The sequence below is a fragment of the Neofelis nebulosa genome, chromosome 1 (assembly GCF_028018385.1).
Source record: "Neofelis nebulosa isolate mNeoNeb1 chromosome 1, mNeoNeb1.pri, whole genome shotgun sequence".
Lineage (NCBI taxonomy): Eukaryota > Metazoa > Chordata > Mammalia > Carnivora > Felidae > Neofelis > Neofelis nebulosa.
Window position 1 is genome coordinate 202,550,342 of NC_080782.1, and position 13,771 is coordinate 202,564,112.

General features: G+C 36.1%; 1 long non-coding RNA gene across 2 annotated transcripts in view; it reads right to left on the reverse strand.

Annotated features, from left to right (window-relative positions):
- Positions 1-220: 220 nt before the first annotated feature.
- The window catches only part of LOC131484762 (uncharacterized), an 80,637-nt gene continuing 67,086 nt past the window's right edge, over positions 221-13,771 (reverse strand). The window contains exons 3-4 of one of the 2 annotated variants that reach the window (XR_009248437.1): positions 3,532-3,616; positions 221-1,209 (exon numbers count right to left, since the gene is read on the reverse strand). This is a non-coding gene — a long non-coding RNA (uncharacterized LOC131484762). The remainder of the gene's footprint in view (positions 1,210-3,531; positions 3,617-13,771) is intronic. The other variant, XR_009248436.1, reaches the window with a different exon arrangement.

The window sequence follows — 13,771 nt, forward strand, 5'->3', positions numbered from 1 at the left end:
GAACACCTTAGAAAGGTGTTCTGAAAACAGCTGAATGGGGGAAGGCCTTTCATTTTGTACAAAGGATGACTGTGAGGTGCCTAAATTTAATACTTGTTGAAGGCACATTATTCTTTCATCACCAATAAAAAATAGACACTTCTACAGAAACAAATAACTGAAGAAAAATTAGTATTTAATAAATTGGAGTATAGCGAATTTTTGAGCAATTGATGGGGAACAGGAAAAGGGATTGTATTTGACCTTGATGCTAGAAATATTTGTCAGGCACACGGTGTTCATGCCATTGAAATTTGGAGCTATTATATTAGAATGTAAGCCCTTGAGGACAAGAATATTTTTGGTTTTTTGTTTACCTATTTTGCTCTCTGCTGAACCCTCTTTGATTGAAACAGATTCTGGAATATGGTAGATACTCAAGAAATATTTATTGACTGAAAAAAGTGACAGGTAATCTGAAATAAAAAGAGTAATATAAACTTCATGGAAAAAGAAACTGAATTTTAAGAATACTATGTATTGTTACAAAAATAATCAATAAAACATGTAAAAATCATACCACAGTATAATAATGTGCTTGTCAAAAATGTAAAATCAATTAAGACTATTATTTGGATGAACCAGAAGTTAGGTGTTTTTTTCCTTATAAAGCACCGATAGTTAAATCCACAATCATTGCTATAATAATGTTTTTAGAGCTATAACCTTATCCACCCTAAAAAACACAACACAACACAACACAACACAACATAACAAAACAAAACAAACATGTAAATAGTGCTTACACAGGATACTAGACTGGGTGTAGGATGTTATTTGAAATGAGAAAACTTTTCATTACAAAATTATTTTTTTTTCACCATTGGCATCTAATATTTTGATACAAAATAGGGAGAACAGAAGAGAAAAGAAGTCAAGGTAAATAGGGGCCAATAAAAGCAAAAAATCATTGTTAAATTCTCACTTGAGCTAGTTTCCATGTCCGAATAGGTATTGAAGCAGTATTTCATCTTTACTGTAATGGTTGCCCCTGTGGCTTGAATTATTTTTTAATTCAAAATAACTTGTAGAAAGTACTTTAAACCCTTTTCATTGTAGTATTTAAACATGGAATTTTAAGAAGTTAAGTGTTATTCCCATTTGAACATGACTGTTGCTTGCACCCCATGACTTCTTCCTCTTCCTTTTCAGAGTTCTCTGAAGCGGTATCTGTGCAAAAAGAACAATAGGAAAGGAAATTATTCATTTGTTAAGAACTATATGAAGACCTGATGACATTCACTGAACTTTGAGTTTCTCTGGCTTTTAATGTTGAGTGTGAGTTTAGGCTTGGAGACTTAGATGAGCTGTTTATTCCCCTCTTTCATATTTTCCCCTTCTCCCTCAGAGGAAGACTTCAGTTTGCCTCAGCAAGAGGGAATACAGGTGAGGAACTGAACTGACAAGTCAGGTCAATGGGACCAAACATAGTCCAGGACTACTTACATGGCAGAAGACAAAAGCTTCTGCCTCTATGACCAGGAAATTAAGTGGTTATGTATGGCCTACATTTGTCCAGGGAAGGCAGAATATTTCACATTCTTTGCTACAGAAAATGGAAATGAGCCGGCTCACAGAATGGTATCATCCTTAAATGCAGAATTTCTTCTTATAAAATTGGGACCTAACAGTTGGCATGCTGAGACTTACTTACAACTGCAGCTCTCTGTGACGGCATTACAATGGAGGTAAAGAGAGGTAAAAGCTTGAAAGGATGCATCTATCTCATTCCTGCTGGTTGTGTTGGAAAAAGGAATACAAGGGTAGAAATATCCACACCCTTTTTAAAACTAAGAATATATTATATGCCTACTTCTGAATTAGCCAAGGATTCCCCTTGCCCTGGAAGGTAATAGTTCCTACTACTACTGAAAAAAAAAATGTCTATTTGCTGAAACAAATACTTAAGAAGCAATGAGAAATTCCGGTAAGAAAGATCATCAAAGCATTGGTGGAAGTGGTACCTCAAAAAGTTCTCTAAAAATAGTCAAGATATGCAAACAACCCAAGTGTTCCTCAATGGATCAGTGGATAAAAGAATATGTGGTATCCATATGCAATGGAATATTGCCATGAGAAAGAGAGAAATCCTGTCATTTGCAACAACATGGATGGATCGTGAGAGCATTATACTAAGTGAAATAAGCCAGACAAAGAAAGACAAATACTGCTTGGCATAATTTATATGTATAATCTTTAAAAAAAAAAAAAAGCCAAACTCATAGAGGCAGAGAGTAGATAAGTAGTTGCTAGGGGCAGGAGGATAGAATGTAGGGAGAGGTTGGTAAAAGGATACCAACTTTCAGCTATAGGATGAGTAAGGTCAGCGTGCCTGGGTGGCTCAGTCGGTTAAGCATCAAACTTCAGCTCAGTTCATGATTTCACAGTTCATGGGTTCAAGCCCCGTGTCAGGCTCTGTGCTGACAGCTCAGAGCCTGGAGCCTGCTTCGGATTCTGTGTCTCCCTTTCTCTGATCCTTCCCTATTCATGCTCTGTCTCTCTCTCATAAGTAAACAAACATTGATGGAAAAAAAAAAAAAAGATGAGGCCTGGGGCACCTGGGTCAGTTAAGCGTCAGACTCTTCATTTCTGCTCAGGTCATGATCTCATGGTTCGTGAGTTCAAGCCCCACAGTGAAAACAGAGCCTGATCGGGATTCTGTCTCTCTCTACCTCTCTCTCTCTTTTTCTCTTTCTCTCTCAAAATAAATAAATAAATAAAGCTTTAAAAAATGGGTAAGGTTTGAGGATATAATGTAAAACATGGTGACTATAGTTGCATTGTGTAATTGAAGTTGCTGAGAGTAGAACTTAAATATTCTCACTGAAACGAAAAAAAGAAAGAAGGAACAGAAAATTTGTGAGGTGACAGATGTGTTAATTAACTTGTTGGGGAGACTCCTTTCACAATCTCAACTCACCATGATATGCACTTTAAATATCTTAAATTTTTTGTCCATTATACCTCAATAAAACTGAAATAAAAAAAAATAGTTAAGATACGAAAAGAGAGTGGGAAGGGAAATGTAGTCCCATAAATTTGGGGCAATGGTACAAAAAAGAGCTTAGAGTAGAAAGTGAACAGAGTATACTTAAAAAGAGCAAGCAGCTCTATCTCAGCTCATGCTGGGAAGCAGTGAGATCTAAAATTGTACATGTAGAGTAGAGACGGGATTTTGAAAAGACAAGTGAGTCATGGCAGTGAATACCCTATGGGTTCTTGTCTGCTCTGAGAGCCACTCATCTGTTATGATGAAAATGTTCTGCATGTGTGTTTCTGTATAATCCTGCTTGTTATGTTTTGTAGATTGATGTTAGGCTTAAAAACAGGCTCTTTGTGAGAAAGAGGAGTATTATGAATCCCAGTGTTAAACTGCCAGTGCTCTTTAGTAAAATTAAAATGCTAATCCACACTCTGAATTTCGTCACTCTTAGTAAACCCTAAAGTAGGTGATTTAGAAAAGAAATTTGAGAATAATTAAGGAGAACATACCCAAAGTGTGATAATCTATTCTCATACTAGCTTCATAGTCTCCACGTTGCAGGAAATAGGTTTTGAACAAATGTGGAAAGGTGTGCTGGTTAAAAGAAGAAAAGAAGTGATTATAAATTCTGCAGCCTACCTCTATTACCGGCTGTGATTCCCAGCCATCTGCACCAAGCAATCAAAAGACCTGCTGGTGCTTAGTCAGAGAAGGAAGTGTCAGCTCCCACACAGTGGTGGTCTAGACCAGAGGTCATAGGACCAATTACGATTAAAAGGACTTTTCCCAACACTGAAAGGGGATCCTTATAACTCCAATTAGACTAGAAAGCATGGGTAGATTGCTTGAATGTAGCAATAATTAAAAATTGCTTTAGTAAGGAACAGATTATTCTCAGAAGTATTTTAGTATTTTTATGTTTTTTTTTTCCCAGTAGGCAACCTCTCCAGCCAGAAAAAAATCTAAAAATGTTAGCCAGTTTTTCATTACAAGGTACCATTGGGATGTAGTAGGATTTAACAATATTATAGTCACTACCATCACAATGATAATTGTTTTGAAAACAGACGATGAACCCACTTGAATTGTGTAATTTCAGTAAATATTAAGAATCTGCATGTTTCCCACTTAAACAATAAATTATTTTAAATTTCAAAGTAATTACAAAGCATTTTTATAGATACATCAGACCCACACAGTATTTTGAATCGCAATCTTTGCAAAGAATTACATATATAACTCTTAAACTTTCATAGTTATATGAGCATATAACTCAATATTTGTTTATATTGAGGTGAAATTAACAAAATATATAATAATATTTAATTACTCACTTTTTAAAAATCATAGGGTAGATTATGCTTCAGTAGCAAAGAGACTGACATGCTATAACCATATAGTGTCATAATTGCAAATTAATTTCTTACAAATAAATCACTTAATTAAGTAAAATCCTGGGGCATGTTACCCTCCAAAGAGTAGGTAACAATCCAATTGTTAAATAAGCTCAACAGAATTAGAAATGCATACTTTATTCAAAGATAAAAATATTGAGATTATCCTAACGACCTCTAAGTGTCTTCATATGGCAGCAATAAAACATGTACTTGACTACAGTTGTTATTATTATTGTTGAAACATGAGTTTTAAAAGATCTTAGAAATTAGAACAATAATGAGACAATAGCAATATTTATTTATTAACACATCTGAATTTACACTCATTCCCTTATTTCATTCTGACAACAATCTGAAGCACAAGATACAATTATTTTACCATTTAACCCATTCTTTGGCATGGAGAAATAGACCAACAGATATATATGAAGTGAATCCCCTTTTTACCACTGATAAAGCCTATGCTTAGCTAGACAATGGCGCAGAACTAGTAAATGGTAGAGCTGGGTTAGAATGCCAGTCTATCAGATTCCAAATCCCACACACTTTCCATTATGAAATATTTCCTTTTTCTTTTATATCCACTTTGAAGTGTTATTCAAACACTTGGGTGTTTATTTTCTTGGGTGTTTTCTTGACTGTCAATTTTGTCAGATGGGTTATAATACCTCCCTTGGTTATCCACTTTATTTGGAGTGCTTCACACACTGAGAAACAATATAAATTCTTTTTGGTTGACTTCAAGACTCAGTGCCCTACCTTTTCCATTTTGTGATTCTTTTTTCGCCTTTAGTGACTTTTATCTTCACTCGGTATCCTCCTACACTCCATCTTATCATCACCTGGAAATTCCCAACCAATTAACACTTGAGTTGAATGGTTCCTTTCCCAAATCACAGATCAGCTTATTCATCTCAGTTAGTATCAGGTTACATTTTCTTCACCTGTTATGAAGTCCTCCTGTTGCTTAAACCCTCTATTTTTCCTTTCTTTCCCTTCTCATGATCTTTTTCTTCCTCATCTAAGATTCCTTACCCACCACGTCAAACATTCTCTGATTATTTTTTTTTAACAGTTCTTTTTCTCTATGATGTTTTGATCACAATGCCTGGGGGGAAAAAGTGCCCACCTTCTCTACACACACACCTAGTCAGTGAGCACTACTGGAGATGCTTGCAAAATGAGGTAGATTTGTGACACTACAGATTTATGGCACCCAACCTCACCTTGAACCTTAATCACAACTTGTAACTTTCACAGTTCCTTCTTCACTCCTTGCTCCCATTCTTTAAAATAGCTATTTAAATATTTTTGCAGAAGTCCCCATAAATCTCCCGAAACTCTCCTCACATCCCCCTCTTTCCTTTCTCCTACATTCAGTAATATCTACAACAGTGTAGAAGACATAATTATTGAATTAATGTCTTCCCATTTAATAGATCAGTCTCTACTTCTGCCACCAGACTAATATACTGATCTGCATCTAGACTGTTCTTTAACTCTCCTTTGCCAAAGGACGCAACACTACTCAGTTTTATGCTCTTTCTTTCTCTATTCTTTATGTGTTCATTCTTGCCCTCCCTGCTGACTCCTTTCCGTTAGCTTATAAACATCAAGTTACCAAGGTTTCCCATTAAACCCCCTCAATCTTTTGGCTTTCTAGTCTTACTATAGTTTTCTTCTCTTCAAGGCATCTCAAAAGTTTGCAACACTGGCTTTCTCCATTTCCTTATGTCCCTCACTCAAACCACGACAACTCCATCACTGCCACGCCATAGCAGGAAAATTTCTTTCAGTAAATTCCCCACTCTGTCTTATTTCCAATAGATAAAAATTAATGTTCTTTTCATTTGACCTACTGGCAATATCTGAAGTTGCTGGATACTTTTTATACAATGAATTATTTGTCTTCTTTTCTTTTTGATTATTTCCTAATTTCCTTTGTGGGCTACTCTTTGTGTGCATTCTGTAAATGTTCTAAGGACTTTTTTTTGGAATTTTCATTGATGTTTTCACTTTCAGAAGATCTACTGCTACATTTGCATTAAATAACACAGTGCCTAGCATATGGGAAGTGCATGGTAAATATTTGTTGAATAATTAAATAAAGATTATTTTCATCTGTTAGGATTCACTGTGTTCAATGACAATCTGGTTCAGAAAATTTCTAATGCTTAAGGTTATATTTTAGAGATGAGGTTCTTTCTTTTAAGTATATGAGGAACTGTGCTTTTCAGACTATTTTGATATGCTATGCTTTATTTTCTTTCTTTGTCCAATAGGAATAAAAGAATATAAGCAGGACTATAGTACTTTTGTAAAAAGGAGAACATATCACAAAAATGTGTTTTCCTTTTTTTATACACAAAAATTATACATAAATATTAAATGATGATTAAATCTTGGCTTTATTAACATGAATGTGTGGAATTTTATATTTTGACCTAATCATATTTATGCAAACTCACATCAGTAATTATCTTTAATATCTTTACAGGGAAACACTTATTAACAATCATTGTAAATCGATGAAACCTACATAGTTTGTTGTCCATCTTTTGATAAGATTGAAAATTTAAGTACATTTAACTGCCACAAAACTGGAAACAAAGGTAAATTGATCCCAAGGTACAGGAAGATTTTCTGAAATGTTGATATGCTGTCACATAATAAATATTATCAATATGTTTTTCAAACCTCTTATGAATTAAATTACCATGAGATGCAAAACAAAACAAGAACAAAAGAAATGACTCCGGCATATAAATGCCTTCTTCAAATGATCCTTTGTTCTTACAAGGCCATGGTTTAATTATCATCCTTATTCTAAGCATCTGGTTCACTGCTTTGATTTAGTGAAAGGTTAGTTTGACCCCACACTCAGAAAAAAAAAGTCTTTATAAGGTAGTGGAAGTAACAATTATTACCTGGAGATTATTTATCAAAAGCAGGATTTTTAAGGATGAAACAGTCACTGTTTATCAAATAACTGACCTTGACGAGCTGGATAAAGTTGACCTAAACTTTAGCTCTTATAGATATGTTAAGGATAATACATTTTTTCCTCTTTAAAATGAATGTTCAATTGTCCAATAAAAACATATCTCATTCTTTTACAGTCCTTGCATCTTACTTTGATAAAATTTAGGCTCAAAGATTCCAAATATAGACTCTTAATAGTTCTTTATTTCCCCCAGATTAGTATTTATGTGGTAAATGCCATATAATTGCCTCTTTTATGTCACTTTATTACCTGAGGCATTTCTAAGAAAGAGAAGTTGTGAGTTAGAAGGTACTTGAGGAGAAAACTTCACTGTTCACCGTTCAGGATTTGTCAGTATGTGTACATACTTGTGTATGTATACATAGATATGTATGTTTGTGTTAGGGACAGGTTTGAAAAGATTCGTGGAAGAGAATCACGTTGGAAGAGGAAGACGATCAAAGTAACACTGACTGAAATTACCTGCGCTATTGAAGTGATGTACTTGCTGGCCACTTCGCCCTCTCCCCAAAAGGAGAGGGAAAAATCAGCTTTTTTGAAGGCTTTTGCAGAAGCTCTTTCCCATACTGTTCATGTTATAATATGATCATGATCAGTAGGGCAAAACCATAAAGTTGGTTTAGGATTACACCAACTATAGAGTAAGGAGATCTTTCATCTTTTCTACCCCTGTTCTCCATCATTTTTGCTTTGTCTGGAAGGAGAAGGATTGAAGGATCAAGGCTTGGCAGGGAGAAGCCAGGAGCAAGGTACTGTCCCTTGTATCATGCCAGTGTAAGCAGAAGGTATTCTCAGATAAGAGTGTTAGCTAAGGTGTTAGGATAATCAGCTAATTAACAATTTCATGTGTAGTGGAAGGAGGCAGAGTCTTACCACGCTCTCAAGTGCAGGAATATTGAGGCTTCCAAGTCCTGAAACACCAGAGGTTATCTATCAACAAAACTGCCAGCAGCTAAAGGACTGTGTGCGACTCTTAAGTCCCAGAGTAAATATTGCAGTTATGGAATGGTGGGAACCGGTGTTCTTATTCTAAATGGGAGAGGAATGGCTAAAAATATAAACAGACTGAAAATGCCCCAAAGGTTGTAAAATCTATTTATTTGCTCATGTTTTAGGTAAATGTTTCAAAAGCTGTTTTGGAACATGTTGCTCTAAAGGGAAAGCTCTATTTCTAGTAACAATTAAGAACTAGTTTCTAACTTGTACTTTTATATTTGCCACTAGCAGTATGATTTCTAAACGCAGTCCTACATTCTCGAGATATCACTCATGAGCAAAGCAGTCTCTGAAGCTACCAAATGTGTCTATTTCAAAATGTGTCTAGCTGGGCCAGGTACTAATAGAGTCCACAGAATCCACTTTAGAAAGGTCCCATTCTAGTATTCAAGCATTCAGTCTTCAGTTAGCAACTTTTAATTGAGGACCTACTAATTTCTGGACACTGCTGTCACTCCCAGACCTGCCTCCTAAGCTGCCACCTAGGCAGGATTTCATTACGTGGGTTTGACTGCTTCTCCTCCCCTATGGCTGATTATCTAAGTACTTGTGTCCTATGAAGGACTCTGGGAGTGGACAGGGGCATTTGGAGCAAACTCCCCAACGGTTTCACCTCTCTAGAGATTGCCTAGATATTAACAACTCAGGTCAGCCAGAACCTCTTAACACTACCTTCACAAATAGGAAACTCCTTAGGTTAGCTTTAAACACATTGTAGGAAGTGGCAAGTGTTAGAAAATGTGTTGGTACAAAAGAAATGCAAGTTCTACTCCAAAAAGGCTATGAGTTGTGATCATTAAGCCTTGACCTGAAATTTATTTTCAGTTCATTTTAAAAACAAGTAAAACGAACGATCAGAAACTCTCTCAAAATCTTAAGAAAGGGACATATCAAAGACTTCAAACATATCTATATTGATCTAAGTCTTCTTTCATTTTTCCTATTTTGAACTATTGGAGCATGCATTCTATTAGTAATCATTTTAGCTTAAAGAATAAAAAAAGAATCAATCAAATTGATTGATAAAATTATTCTCAAAATACCATGATGTGAGTGATAAATATAAGATATGAAATCCTATAAAAACTTTTACATTTTAGGAGCACCTGGGTGGCTCAGTCGGTTCAGCGCCCTACTCTTGGTTTTGACTCAGGTCATGATCTCACAGTGCATGGGTTCTAGCCCCACATCAGGCTCCATGTTGACAGCTCAGGGCCTGCTTGGGTTTCTCTCCCTCTCTCTCTCTCTTCTCTCACTCTTTCTCAAAATAAATAAATAAACTTTTAAAAAGTTTACATTTCAATCTCTATTACATACACTATGATGGCTCTACCATTATGCAAACGTATATTTCAGAAATTTGATTTAATACTCATGTTTACATTCTTAATTAAATATCAAGACTATAAAATGCAAAAATTGATGTTTTTCTTGCTGCATAATATTTATATAGACTTTTAGGGAAAAGCAACTGCAAACCTTTATTTTTATAGATTTAAATATGTGGACATAACATGCACAGTCTTCCTTGTAAGGCTTTGATGGAGCAATGCAGTCTTTCTGGAAAATGTTTCAAGTGACTATCATAATTATCAAATTTTCTACATGACTCCAGCTCCTAGCATAAAACTTGTCTTTAGTAACTTAGTATTTCTTGAATAAATGAATGAACTATATTTCTCCATATCAAATATGTATTTTGGTACAATGTTTAGCTCAGGAGGGGGTTAAAATATTATCAACAGGTCTTTTTTTTTTAATGTATACTATGTGCCATACATTGATATAATGTAAAGATGTGTTCTCATCAAATCCCAAATTAGATTAAACAGATTCACTATTATGGATTTTTGTATTTTGTAGTTTTTTAATTAGAAAGCAACAAAGACATGTTAGCATGAGGTTACTCAATTTGAATAAATGAGACATGCTGCATAACAATCCAACAGGTGTCTTTTTCTGACAGTACATACTTATGGTTTGGAATGGCATATGATGGTTCAGATCGCAAGTGATTCTCAATCAGGAGGGAGTTTGCCCACAAGAGGTCATTTGGCAATACCTCTTATCTGAAGACATTTCTGGTTGTCACAAATGGCAGGGTGTTATGGACATCTACTGAGTAGAGGTCGGGAATGCTGTTAAACATCCTATAATATGCAAGACAATCCCTTATACCAAGAATTATCTGACCCCAAATGTCAATAATACTGAGGTTGAGAAATCCTGAATTAGCAGAAGTATTCACGTGATTCGGGACCTCAAAGTAGGGAATATAAGAATTTGTATTTAATAGAGTTTTAATAGTTCTTTTTTACAGGTACTGATGGCAGTGACTAAGCAAGAACATTTTCATATATGTATATCTTCGCTAAAGAAAAAAAAGCAGCATGGCCGATACAAGCTACAAGTGCAGATGCTGGTACATGAAAGGTTTCAGCCTATATTCTTTCCCTTGTTCAGAGGTCACATTATTTTAGAACACAAACTTATATATTCTATCTTTTAGGGAGTGATTTTTGCCTTTGTTATGGTTATGTTTGTTGATTTAACAAATAAATCCCCAAATCTCAATGGCTTCATCCTACAGAATATTTCTTGCTCAGCAATGAATCCAATGTGGCTTTTCTTATTTTGGAGTAGATCTACTCCATGTGGTGATACAATGACCTAGCTCTGCTCCATTTTATGGCTGCACCATCTCTATATCTCAAAATCTCTACCTCAAACTTGAAGAAGAAGAGAGCACAGTGCACCTGCTTTTCAAAAGCCCTGGCCCAGGGATTTACTCCTCATCTTCTGCTCACATTCCATTGGCGAGAAGTGGTCACTTACCTCTACCTGGATTCAAGATGTGCTGAGCAGACACATTTCGCTTCATACACAGTTAGTTTCACTTTATACAGGGAGAGAATACATTTTTTGTGTGAGTACAGCTGACTTTTGTTACCAGAATCCAATTCACTTATTCCATAATTGAATTTTAAAAGCCTATTAAGCGCTGGGCACTCTACTAGATTCTAGACATACACAAGTATGAATACTTCTTGACTTTGAGGGATGTGCAGTCTAGTAGGGGCTTTTACCCATCTCAGGTAATTCCTGTGAACTAGAATCTTGTACTTGAAGAAACTAGGCAGAGTACCTTGAAATATTTCTGTAGCTTGGTTAGTGTAAACATTTTCTCAGTGCTTGCTATGGACTGATGGGTTGCATCCCCTCCAAAATACTTATGTTGAAACCCTACCCTCGGTGTTAGGAGGGGTGGGGCCTTTGGAATGTTATTCGGATCTGATCAGGTCATGCCAGTGGAGCCCTCACGAGTGGGACCAGTATCTTTATTAGAGTCACACACGAGAGAGCTTCCTTCTTCTCTCTACTCTGCCTTGTGGAGATCCTACAAGAAGCCAGCAATCTCTAACCTGGAAGAGGTTTCTCGCCAGAGCTTGACCATGCTAGCACCCTGATCAGGAACTCACAGCCTCCAGAACTGTGAGATATAAATTTCTGTTGTTAATAAGCCCCCCAGTCTATGGTATTTTTGCTAGAGCAGCTCAGTCTGACTGCAACGAATACCATTTACAGTTATCTCTAAGTGCATTTGACCTCAGGGAAAGCCTATAAGACAAAATTGCCCTGATCAGTATCTCTGATGAAAAGATGTGGCCAGAATTTCAAAAAACAAAGAATCTTTGGGGCGCCTGGGTGGCTCAGTTGGTTGAGCGTCCGACTTCGGCTCAGGTCATGATCTCACAGTCTGTGAGTTCGAGCCCCGCATCGGGCTCTGTGCTGATGGCTCAGAGCCTGGAGCCTGCTTCCGATTCTGTGTCTCCCTCTCTCTCTGCCCCTTCCCTGCTCATGCTCTGTCTCTCTCTGTCTCAAAAATAAATAAAAACATTAAGAAAAAAAATTTTTAAAAAAACACAAAAAAAACAAAAAAAAACAAAACAAAGAATCTTATCATTAATAGTGGTCCCTCCTTACATAGGGCTAACTTTGGATGCAGAGATATTTCAAAACATTTACAAAAGCTTCTTTCAAATGTTTAAATATGAAATCATGTAAGAAAATATTTTTTGTTCTAGCTATTTATCTTTTTCTTTGGATGAGGCTATATAAAGGAAAAATGAAAAGAAAAAGAGAAAGAAATAAGACCTTTCTTTCTAAGAAAGAAAGAAATCCTGCTACTTCTACACTTCCACAGACAGGTACCACACTTTACTCTCCTCTAAGGTCACAGAGATGGCCATTTGTTTATTTCAAAATCAGTTCTATGCCTCAAAACTGGTGTTTTACAATGTGGGTCCTTAGTGATACCAATTTACTGTTTTCAACTGTGGCAGAGAACTTTATCTACCTATCGCAAACTCTTTTATCCTGTTTCAATTAATAACAGACTCATTTTTAACTCAGTACTTTACCTCTCAGAATGAAAGACTGCATTTTCCAACTTCTTCCTAGGATAATTGTGGCCATGTGTCTAATGAGATATAAATGGGAATGTAGCTCCCATTAGACAAAGGTTTAAAGGGAAATTATTCAACTGAAGAGTACATTTTTTTTCCTTTTGTTTTGCTTCCTTTGCCCACTCAGCATCGAGACTCTGAGAGCTGTATTTCCAGCAGTCATATTGGATCATGAGGAATTTGGAAATCCAGCCATACACCAACATTGTACACCGTGATACAACCAAGATGCGAGCTGGTGTCTGGCAAACATGTTGGATATGCCATACCTCACTTGGACTCAATCTCTCAATTTCTTCTTTAATGAGAGAGAAATACATTTTTATCTTGCTTAAGCTACACTGATTCATTTGCTCTTTTTTTCTTTTCTTTCTTTTTTTTTTCTTTTTGCTGTGTTATTTTTAGTTAAACTACATTCTAACAGATACTACTATCAAGATGAATTACAGGGAATTACTCCTATACTTTTTTCAAGACTCCATTTAATCTTCATATTTTCCACAAGCCCTTGCTCGACTTCTCTGGGATTAAGTGAACCCTTCTGTAAACTCATGTAGAAGTTGCCATTTTTAATTTTTTTCAAAAAGTTTATTTATCTATTTTGAGAGAGAGTGCACCCATGCGAGCAGGGGAGGGGCATAGAGAGATGGTGAGAGAGAATCCCAAGCAGGCTCTACCCTCAGCTTGGATACTGACACAGGGCTTGATCCCATGACCATGGATCATGACCTGAACCAAAATCAAGAGCCGGCCACTTAACCAACTGAACCACCCAGGTGCCCTTAGAAGTTGCCATTTTTAATATTTCACTTTGTGACTGTTTTTCTAGTTCAGGTAAACTATTCATTGAAGGATAGCATAAAACCTGAAAGGTGAAGATATCATC